We start from the raw sequence: 13,193 nt of genomic DNA on the forward strand, positions 1-13,193 counted from the left end.
GAGAGTGACGAAGGGGTCTCGGAAATAAAAATATAAAAATATAATTATCAATTGATATTGCATCATAGCCCATAGGTACATATATGGTTTTGATTTGACACTGTTGTAAATGTATCTATTGGATATAAATATCGTGTCGGGCCCCTCGGTTGATAACGAGCAGTGGCCGTTGTATTATAATGCGATAAATAAGCGGGACCCGAGAACGGTACCCGGGGGACCAAATTACCAATTTCGGATCGTTATAAACACACCTACCACCGTGCGTATACACTCACAGCAATATTATTTATTATTTCCACTTGCCAGTACAGATTTAAGGGTGTTAATCGTATATTATTCTCGAGAAAAATAAATATACAGCGCCGAAAGGAAATACCCGCGTTTGGTAATATATATTTTTTTTTACAGTAATACTGTCAGATTGCAATGACATTGTTGTTTTTGACGTGTCCGAATCGACACAAATCGTCGTGGTTCACACGAATAACAAAAATAGTATAAATAATAATAATAATAAATCTATAATATTTTCTAGGGTTGTTTTTTTATTTTTATTCAGTTGCTTTTCATTTTTTAGTACGTTTTTCGATATATATTATTCATAATTACAATATTATATACGTATACCGGCTATAACTACCTCCACACGACGAGCAATGGGACGTCGGGGTAACAGCGTGTTTCTAGCGCGGTATACGAAATACCCATGTCCCATATAGTTTAAATATTCGATGATATTAATATAGAGTAGCTGAAATCCAAGATAATATCAATGTAATTATATATTGTACGTGCGTTGAAAATAATCAACTCAAACGACGGACACTGTTCGGTGTATATACACGTGCATATACAGACGGCACGCATACTGTTAAATCCGCGTGACGTATTTGGGGAAACGATGGCAAAGTCTCGAGGGACTGGGCAAGTGACACAGATGTTCGTTTTAATTGTGGCGTACCGTATAAGAGAGAAAACCGGTAAAGGACGAAAACGAAAGGAAAAAAAAGGGGTGACGGGAATTACAAAAAGCTCCTTATTCGCAATATAATATTTAAAAGGAGTTGATTACATTCTAACCGCGCACAGCACGATTCCCAAAACGTCGATTGACCAAAAGTTTTAATCGTTGTTTTATTTAAATGTCAACTTTGTTGTATAAGTATATGATATTATTATTATGTTGTGCAATGTTCAAGCGGTACCTATTATAGACGTGGTGATTTAGTACGCGTGTGATTTAAAGAGTCTCAAGCGACAGAAAAAAACGACATTTATTGCTAATTTGCGAGGGTAAACACTAGTATTTTTATGCACTTAAACTTTTATACGAGAATCGACGATAATAATAATTCAAGATGGTGTTTCGAAAACTAAAGGCGTGAATTCGTCAACCTTATTTTAGATGGCAGTATATGCGGTAATGTACTTATATATCCATATTATGAATTATTAATTATTATTATACACATATACATTTATACATGGGACAATCACTAATTTATCAAGTCGATGTTTGTGTTTAAGAAAAATAATATTTTTATAATAATACCAGCTGTCCCGGCAATGCTTTATTATTCCTAAATTTTATAATTATTATTAATTTTACTTATGTTATTTTTAGAAATATTTTTAACAAAAAAAATAATAAACAAGAAATATTAAATGATTCATTTGGATGGACGGTGCCACACGCGGGCATTTATTTTCTCCGTCTTATAAACGTTTATAAACGTGTACAACATGGATAATATTTTACGTTCACAATAATATACGTTTTACTTTGTAATTTATAAATTATAGATATAGATTATGGCCATCCAAAGATTATCGCGCATCTGAACCACGTTTTCGAAGTGCAAAGCAAACCTTACATTGAAACTGTTTTGAAATTCAAATGTCATACATGTCCGAGCTCCGTGCCATTAAAAATTAAAATCCTATACAACTTGGTAAATTGTAGGTACCTATCGCTATTTACATATACACGGGCTTACAACTCCTCGCGGAACGATTAAAATATTACGATTATTATGTGATAATAATTATAGTCGTTCGTACAATATAATGAAATGAAAAATAAGTGTAAATTAAATCAATGCATCAAAATTAAAGGAGAGGAAAGTTGGCAGTCAAAAATAACAATACATATAGGCGTGTAGGTATAATATACTATATACTTTGTCGTCACTGTGATGAAAACGCAAAAGTATACCTATTATAATAATTCGGACATTTTTTGCTGGTCGGGTCTTGTCATCGCTCCGGAATCTCGGGCGTTTAATACTTTCATATATATTATATAATATCTGAGCTTTAACAGATGTATTGAATGATATCCTATTATACTGCAGGTAAGATATAATAAAATTACAGTATATTCAAAAGCGCGCGCGTTAAACGTATTTTGTGTGTACACGCCGGTTGGCCGGGCGCGTACATTATTAAAGGTTGTTGTATAAAGGTCCGTGTAAATACCCGATGAAAAACCTATGCGTACAGTCGTTAACAATTAATGCATTTTAATGGCCTTTGCAGCGCGCCGAAAGGGCGGTGGCAAATACGCGCTCGCACACAATTATGGCGGGGGCGGTGGCGGTGTAGGTGCCCGGGATTAAATTGATTGTTTTGGCAAGTCAATTACACAAAAGGCTATATTCACGCTGCCACCGCGTACACAGCATCGAGACGCTCATCGCTCGCGTATTATTGCATTATATTATTATTATTATTATCTACATCATCATTGAAAGGGTCCCTCGTCGGCTTTATATACATATAACATATAATATTCGCGTATTACACACACACACGCGCATATTCGTATTTAGATGTATAGGTATCGCATATATAATAATTGTATGTGTCTTCAACCCCTTCGCTCAGTACAATTCACTATGTTTCCATGAAGTCCCGCGTTTTTCCTCATCCTTTTCCAGCACAGTTATATGCGCCACTCCGTCACGGGTTACGTGGTGGTATATTGTCTTGATAATTTTACTATTATTATTTATTATTACATAATGTATGGATCTATGAGGAAATCAAATCAACGGGTTTTGGTATTTTCACCGTGTCATATATGATTTGCAGGTAGTTTTGTTTGATAAGTAGGTATATACAAGATTTAGTGGTTCTCTATGAGTTTCTTTACTAGATTTTAGAACTAATATCGATCATCATATTGTATATTTGTATGTAAGGCGCTGAGGTGTTATTGGGTTTATGTAAGATGACATTCCTCGAATTTCGACGAAGTTGAAGTTGGTTAGGTCCTTATTGGAGTATAGTTCTGTCTTCTGTGGTGAGGTCCCCTTATACCGATATCAGAATAGCAATCTGATTAAGTCCAAAACCTCGTTCTTAACATTGCTGGTTACTACCTAACCTGTAAGCAATTTACTCGGTCTTCAACCGTTATCAGAACGTCGCATCAGATTTTGTATAAATTTCCCCCAAAGGTTAATTGACAGCGAGAGTCATTTCACTTGCCAAACGAGTAGGCATCAACTTCACAAAAAATGTCCCCGTTACCATCATGATGTCTCTGACTATCATTACAACCAATGAACCAAATGATCTATCGTACCAAGACGTATAAATTTTTTTATATTGTAAATTTTTCAAGTTTAATGTTATACTTTTCTATGTTATCTTAAGCACTATTATTAAACATCAAATAGCGTTAATTTATAAATACAAATAAAATAAATAAAAATGTATTGCATTATTGCGTGTTGCTAATAAAAATAAAAATATAAACCTACTATTTTAGGTACCGATTGCTATAATATATCTGACAAATCGGGTAAAATGAGTGGAGGGGAAAAATAACACCTTAAAGCATCTACGTGAAATACAAAAAAATTCCTCCCTCCCCGATTTCTGTCAAGTACCGTGTGTATTATGGAGTCGTCGAAATAGTATTTGTATGTAGTTGTAAGCCCGCAGCAATTATACAATAAATAGTACTAATAAGACATAATCTATATTATAATGGATTAATATTATGGACGATGTCGAAAATATGATAACCGACTAATAAACGTTAAATACGTGCCGGTTCAACCCGTCAACATTGGCGATGATTTCGGGTGCGTAATCTCCGGATCTTTTTAACTAACCGATTGGAAACGAGTGCGCGCGTGTGTCTGTTTGAAGAGGGTGAAAACCCGACAGCAGCTTAACTATATGTGTACAATTTGTAATGCACTTGCACGCAACAATAACGCGTGATACGGTGTATTTACCGTGTGTGTGTGTGTATAACATTATAGAGTCTATTGAATAGTATCAATTTTTCGGTTACTGCCTCACCCTCGGACAGCAAAAATAATCTCCATTGTGTGTGCGGTTAAACAAAAGTCGATTTTCTAATGCTCCAACGAAGCAATAAGCATTAACTATGTACTATATACATTAATAATAGTTACAATCAATACTTTCATATATATGTATAGGAAAAAACTGTTGGACAATAATATTTTGTCATTGCTGTGGTGGTGAATTATTACATTATAACATAATTATAGGTTATGATTTCTATTATCATCATTAAATTTTACATTCGTACATAAGTTGTAGGTAGGTTAGGTTAGGTATATTGTGTATAAGTTTGTCAGGTGATACCTAATATCCATAATGTGTTGAAAAATATCACTTTAGACTTTTAGCACGCCCGTCTTTTTTTTTAAACTGTATATAGGTAATGGATTACTTTTATGAGCTTTCGACATTATAAAAATAAGTAAAACTGTTTATTTGGGAAGTTTACATTGTCATTGAACACCCAATATGCTCAAGAAGGACGAATAAATATTTAGCATTAATATCATGTGATCTTTTATGGTCAGGATAGTAAGTTATTCGATACCTACGTATTGAGATTAGGTTTTATAAATACGTATACGTATGTTTATGTAGAAAATATAACGAGGGGATACTATGTAAGTATATAATATAATATTTAGTTTCCGCTGTCCGGTATGTCCTTGAAATTTGTTAGACGAAATTTGTTAATAAAAAAAATATTCAATACTTAATTGCTCATCAGTATACTATTTATTAAATTGTATTAATATAACTTATATAAGATCATCGATGTGTTGAATATTTTAGTTTAAGGAGTTACTGAATCGGCAATGCGACCACCTGTGTATTTGTGCATGTGGTGCACTAGAATTAGGGGAGAATGTGTGTTAGTTTTTTTGTTTTGGGATCACACGCGTAGGGTGTGGAATGATATAGCTAAAGTTACAACTGACGTTTTTTAAAAGTAATTTGTATAACGCGTCTTTTTTGTTGTATTGCGGTGGAAATTAAGTTTGTTGTGTTCAGTCTTGCACGCTCCAATCGTATTAAATAACAATAAGTGCGCGCTTCCTGTAACACATTGTGGTTGAGTAAATCTAATGACGGTAAATTTATTCAACTTTTTTATTATGCTTCTCAATCGAGTTATTCATTATGATTATGAAAAATAAAATAACGAAATTACAAAAATTATTATTGACGATTCATTTTTTATGCTTAGTAATAATATTATTTATAAGCTCTCAAATTTAAAACTTGAAAGTTAAAAGTTATAAATCTGTTTACGTTTATAATATTTTTTATAAACAAATAATGATTTTGAATTTAGGTATCTGAGATTTACCCAGGTACCCAACACATGATATTCTTTATAGATTTTTGACTTTTTGAAAAAACAACCTTAACATTTTGTAGCACACTAAGTATTACCTATATTATTTATTTAACGGAAATGTTTAATTTAGTTTTTTTTTTATTGATCTTTAGATAAACCCGGCAGCAAGGGCCATTAGTTACAGATTTTAAATATTTAAAATTTTTGTAGGTTTTATATTTTATGTTACTTGATTTAAAATTACAATTATATTTTTCCTAAAAGCTTAGTAAATTTTAAAAAGGTTAAGATTTTCTTATTTTGATCCAAGTTTGGTCATAGAACTTCATCAAGCGTTTCGATCAAATTGAGATTTGTTCGCTCCTGTTGGTACAGATGACATTTTGTAATTATGTGTTTCATTGTAATCTGTGCATTGCAAGCTTCACTGCAATGTTTTAAAAAAATAAATATTATCTGGATTTATTTATGTTTTTATATATTAGTTGTTTGTAAAAGAAGGTTTATTCTTGAGTATGTTCGTTATCGAGTGTTACATAGAGTAATGAATTAGAGAGTCTATATAGTGAGTCTGTTTTTATTCTTAAATTCTTGATCTTAGGCAAGACTTTGTCTAGTGTCTCGATCATTTCCATTGGTGTTAGGTTAAATGGTATTAGAAAACTTGAAGTGTCCTGGACTCCGAATGTGTTTTCTATTAGGTATTTGAACTGGTTAAAATTTATTTTGAGATTTGGTATTTTTTTGATTGCGAGTTTGGTTGGTTCTAACGACTCGTCTAATTTTATTATAATTTTTTCAATGAAATTTGAGCGAATTGATTATTTTTTTTCTTTGGATTGGGATTCTTTTAATTTGGTTGCTAGTGAGCTGTTATTGGTTTCGATGTTATGCGTGTTAATATTTTATTGAAATAAAATAGTTGGATTTTCTATGATTGTATCGTTAGTAGTGCATAATTTAATTTTAACTAGAAACTAATGAAGTGGCTGGAACTTGTTCCATTTGTTCTTGGGTGAGAGATGGGTAATTGGATAGGTTTTCGATTTCAGATTGCTGATTGTTATTTTCTGTGACAGATACATGATTATTATATTATAGTATTTTAATATTGAAATAATTATCAATAAAAGTAACTAATACAAACACTTTTATGGTGTTAAATATCTGCTATCGTGTATTCGTGTAAGCTTAATTATATATTTACAAAGATGATACAATATCTCAAATTGTTAAAAAATCATTATATTATGTGTTATAAAATTGAATTATAAACTTATAAACTTATATATACTTAAAAACTTGAATTTTTTATAGTTTAATATTATTGTTCACACTAATTTTTAGTAACTAGGTACTCTTTAACCAAATTTAGAAGTTGTTTCTAAAAAAAATACCTAGTCTGTATATTATTGTAATATTCAATTAGTAAATAGGAACCTAAGGTGAAATGGAAACAAAAAAAATGACAATATAATTCTTTAATGTATTATTTTAGTTTATTTATTTAACGGAATAACCCTTTGAAATAACATTGGCTCGTAGACGTCCTCGGCATACTCGAATTTCCTACGATTGAGTTCTTTAAGGTATACAAAGTGACACTTTAATTTACACTTAATGTATTACAAAATAAAAATCGAATTTATTCAAACCTTCCATTTATGGTAATCGAAACTTTTTTAATATTTTCTTATATAAAAATTGAAAAACCTTTATTTTTCAACACGAATGCGCATGAAAAATAATATACTGGTCACCCGACTGTTTACTGCTGCAGCAGTTAAAGTACACTCATCTTTTTTTTTACCACGTATAACTCCTTCTATTAGCAGAAAGTCACTTTTCATGAAAATTCCACAAAGGACATATTATAATAATACATAACCTGTGGACCGTATCGTTTGGTTTGTGTGTTTAAGGTAATCATGTAATGGCCGTGTGCGCGTTCTTTGTTTATCCAATGCAAACACGAATTTCCCTTTATTATTGTTATTACAAAAGACGGACAATCGATCAAGGACAAAGCGGGGCCCCGAGTATGTCATTATTGTTATTATCGTATTATTTAATATTTATCCAGTGCATCGGCACCTCGTCACCGTACATTACATTGTTTTTCAACATTAATCCGAATTGATGTTACCCTTTCGTAGAGGTAACAACACTATAATACAATTGAAGGGTATATACTTGCATAATGATATATGTATATATATATAAACACAACGTTATGTTTGAGGGGTGAATCGATGAATGGCTCGGAGAATTAAGTCGACAGAAGTGGTATGATATATATTGGATTCATATAATATAAGTATATTTCATTCTTTCTTATGATCTTCTTCGTCTAATATTATTTAATATTTATTTTAAGCTCAATAAATATAAAATATGTCCCATTCACCGTGCATAGGAATCGACGTGTGTCCAAAACTAGTAACCATCGCATGACAAAAGAAACGGACATATATCGAATACAATACTTACTATAGTCTGTCGTTATTATATTCTTTCATATACAACAGTAAAGAAACTGCAACCCGTTAGTCAACAAGACTATGTCATACTGTCATCCTTTCTAGAGTGACAGTGAACTATTGAGTGCATCACTTTCGCCACCAATTTCAGTGTGATGCAGTGTAATAGTTATGCCCGAAATGCTACTAAGCTTTCAAGTTTTCCGGTCCTGCGCATAAGCATATTTTGCTGGGCATTTCTTGTGTTTTAATTATTTTTCTTATCATGTACACGTCGAGTATCTCCGTCCTGCTTACTGGCTATTTTGTACTTCCACTGAGCGTATGATTCCTATACAATCAACATTCCAGCGAGGCACTTCGTTCAGGCCATGGCAACAGGTAAGATTTTTATGTTTTAAATAAATAATTGTAGTGTATGATATGCTATTTGCTCAGTTTCCGAACATATAAGCAAAGCTTTCGTAAACTTAAACAATTGGATAACAAATCAAACGAACGGTTAATTATTGTGAAAATAAATACCTATAGATTTTAAATAGCTTACACTTCAACACGTCATTGCATGCAGCGACCCCGTCGGTCAGACTTATGAAGATTATTATCTGATAGGTAAAACACACTTTGGTGATAATAACCAATTATTGATACTCAATCGGTTGCTAAATGGAATTTCTAGAATTACAAAGCAATAATAAATGCGTTTCAAACAATTGCTTTTATTAAGTTTTAACTATAAGTTAGTTTTAATGCTATAGAGCGTACATGTTTGTTAAAATACTATTGCAGATAACGTATAAAAAAACAAATACCTTAGAGTCTTATAACTATAACCGCAATATCATTCCATTTAACTTATGTATTATGCATACCTATATGATTCAGCGAGCGAATGCAGATATTCCAACTCGAGGATCTTTCGTGGACAGTGGAAAAATAGGGAAAAATAACAACAGAAACTAAATAATATAGGTACATGACAATTTGAAAGAGATGAGTCGTATGCCATATGATTAATAATAACCGCACTGTACCTACACGATTATTAGGTTAACATATTTTAAACGGCTAAACTAAATCTGCGGTGTATAGCTATGATGTAAGTATGTATAACATAATACGGAAATACGAAAAAGACCTACATATATATATGCGTAGCCGGACACGCCGCGGCGGATTCAGGAAACCGGAAAATCTCAGCCGTCCTATTACCATAATGTCGGTCGTACGTTATTATGATAATAAACACGACGGAATAATAATAAAACACGTAGCGAACTCGCGCTTTTTGCCCTTCCACGGCGATCCCTCTCGTCGGAGTCGCATATTCGATCAGCCGTGATATTGGGCTTGTTGCGATCGAGTCACACGCGCCATGTATACACATTATTATTATACACATAAGTACGTATACACACACGCGTATATATACCTTTATATAATATATATTATATACATATATGTACTCTGTGTGTATATATACGCCGCACGCACACGTATTAATGGCCAATAACGGACGTGGACCGGGTCCGTAATAAACGCGCGCGCCGTGCGAGTATGACGCGGGGGGATGTACACACGCGTATATAGATGGGTACGCGATATAAGGGATGGCGGTCGGACGGCGGGTGGGTCGGATATACTCGGGGGAACGATATAACCGCCGACGCCGCCTGCACCCTCTCTCGTTCTTCTCCTTTTCTCGCCGCCGCGATGTTTCTGGCGAAAAAAATAAACCAACTTTTCAATTGATTGTAGTTGTTTATCGCGTAACGAGCGTCGGCGGGGACGACGGATTTGGCGTGTTTTTTTCTTTGGTCGTTGTTCCCGTCTCCCTCAATCTCTCTCCCTCGCCCTCTCTCTCTCTCTCTCTCTCTGCCACCGTCTCTTTCTTGTACTTTATCGTCCGCGCACACCGCCGTCTCACATACCGTTAAATTAAGGTTATTATTTATACTGCACCTAAACACGTTTATATATTATATTGTATTCTCTGGACGCGTGCAACTTATATATTATTACACACGCGCACCCGTTTCCAGCAGAGTTTCTGCGGGATAACAGCTGCTGCATTATAGTATTATACAAGCGGACGTATAACGGATACGTTCAGTGTCTGCGGCCCGGCGGTAATCCGATAAAAAATTGCACTTGTTTTTTACGCACCGCGGACGCCCCGGTATGTATAGGTAGCGTATGGGTAGGTATACTTGTGATAAATCTCATCCCTCCACTCGCGGTTTACGGCGGAGGTCTACCTATACTATCACTATATTACTATACGAGGACAGCCATATAATATATAGGTAGGTTGGTAGGTAGTACGTATACACTTTTGAAAACTAAACAGGTGAGTAACCCAATCGACGTGTTTGTACTGTTTTTCGGAATACCTGGTATAATTAACTGTTAAGTTTGTAAATTATATTGATGAGTACATTTCAACTATGACTTGTTGTTGATAATTTTATTGGTTAGGTTAAGTTATAGATATATTAGGTATGAGTTGACAAATTTCAGGTTAAAATGTAAATTTACAAGTACCTATAGTATGTTTCCACACGTTTTGTGTACATTTACACATGTAATTTGTTACAGTATACGACGTTTACGTTTCAAATCTATAATTTTAATTCACAGGTATAGAATTTAAACTTTTATTAAACTTTAAAATGATAACATATAATATTATCTTGTGCTCTCTCGCTGCCTCACTGGTTATTAATTCAGATATTTTAGTTGTAAAAAGGGTATTAAGTATAGCAGTAATATAGACATATACATAATACATGTAATAGTATTGCATTACAATGTATAATGTAGAAATAGATGTATAATAATTAAAATACATTTATTATCTTTAAAATCAAAATTTATCGAAAAACCCAACGAGAGATCACTTATCTTTTGGGTTGATAATATAACCAATAACCATATATAGGTATTATAATATATTTACGCTAATAGGGTACTAAAAAGTAAAAATCGTATTGGAATTGAAACCCTAAATTCAGTTAGTTTATGTTATGAGTGTGTAACAAGGGTAATGAATATGTTTTTCTCAATTGGGTAAATTTAATAGTTATAACTTATAAGTTATACCTACCTATTAATTCCACAAATAAGCGCATTAATTAGTAATGATAACTATATTAATGTATACCTTACTTAAAAGTCTTATATTATATTGGTAAAGTTATTAATTATGATTATTATTAAATAATAATAATAATAATTAACATTATGTTAATACTAATTCATTAAATCTAATACATTTGTAATTGGTCAGCATCGTAATTTATTGGATATTTAGCTGTTTTATACGAATTAAAACATTTAATGTAAATAATAATAATAATAATTTATTTTTGCAACATTAGAATCTTAAAATTATTTTACAAAATTTAGCTTAATATATTGCAGTACCCCCTTTAAGAAAAGCTTGTGCTGGGGGCACAGCTCTTAGATAATAAATATATAACAAGGTTTTTATTGATTACTAATTAATTAATAGAAATAGGATTAAAAAAAGAGAAAAAAAAATATAAAACAATTTTAACATAATTGATGAGAGGGCAAATACATAAGTATGAAAGGGGTGGAGTGGCCGAGCGGACTAAGGCGTCTGTTGCCATGCACGCAGTCGCCGGTTCAAACCTCGGTCACGGGCGGCATCGCTCTTTGGGCATTTCGCGGTGCCTGGAGAGAGAGGCCGCCGCTCCCCAACCGGGCATGGCAGAAACCTACGGGTGCCCATTCAAAATTCTGCCAAAATACCCACGTGTTTAAAACCTACAGTACCTTCCCCTACAGTTCCCCCAGGCTAATGACCTCAGTTGTCGAAGACTTAACCGTAAAAAAATAAGTATGAAAAGAGGAAAGCAAATATTATAAATTTAAAAAAAATATATATTTATATAATAATAATATTCTACATAGCTAACTGGTAATTTTAAATGAAGAAAATTATAAATATGATAAATTTAATTGTTTTAAATATTTTTTGAATAGTTTAACATCTTTAAAATTTTTTACATTGATATTCAGTGAACAACACAAATATAAGCCCGTATACATATAAAATGATTCTTTGACCAAATACTTTGTTAAGATTTGGTACCAGTATATTAATATTTTTTTTTATAAATTTACTAAGGCTTCGACATCAAATTAAGCCTGCATTAAATTAATATTTTGTTTATATCTAGTGTTGTGCTCATGGTCTAATGTAGGAATTAAGTTTTTTTGTTTATACACACCAACTAGAACCGATAAGTTATAGTTAAAATTAAAATTGTTTACATTAAATTCATTATAAATCAATCCAGTGCTAGTATTCATTGGTAAATTTAGCAAGAATTTAATAACACAATTTATAGTAACAATAAGTTTTGTTAAAATATATTTTGAAGCTCCACCCCAAATTGATATACCGTAAGTATAATTTGATTGTACGAGTGATAAGAAAATAATTCTTTTATGGTATTTATTAAATACATATCTAGCATCTTTGAAGAAATAGAAGAATTTACAATAAATCAAGAGTAAAATAATACATTATAACTTTTTTTCTCCATATTTCGTAATTCGTCACTACACTGAAGAAACTGTGCAGTGATTATTCATAATATGATATTATTGATTATGTATAGTATTATAGTAATATATATCATAAAGTAATAATTTGTATTCATAAACATAAACAATTCGGTTAAGGTGGAAATTATGAACGTGATGAAATTGAATGGAACAAATAACATATTCCAAAAATGCTTTTTTTTCAAAAACCCTTATGGTATATGAAAAACAATGTCATTTTTTGTGTTTACAGTATATAAAATGTTTCAAGCTCGTTTTAACACACGAAGCGAATAAACGCAAGCAAGAATAACAGGAATAAAGAGCACTGCTGGGACATTAAAAAGAGGGTGACACTCAATTGAACAAACGGCAAAAATACTAATCATTTGCTTTTTTTAAAGGTCGTCTTTAAAGACTTGTTAGATTAAAAATAACGTTGTTCAAAACAAAACGAAGAAAAAATATTTTTGATTTAATCTGGG

The sequence above is a fragment of the Diuraphis noxia genome, unplaced genomic scaffold (assembly GCF_037042655.1).
Source record: "Diuraphis noxia isolate RWA-SAM2 unplaced genomic scaffold, SU_Dnox_SAM2 contig0004, whole genome shotgun sequence".
Lineage (NCBI taxonomy): Eukaryota > Metazoa > Arthropoda > Insecta > Hemiptera > Aphididae > Diuraphis > Diuraphis noxia.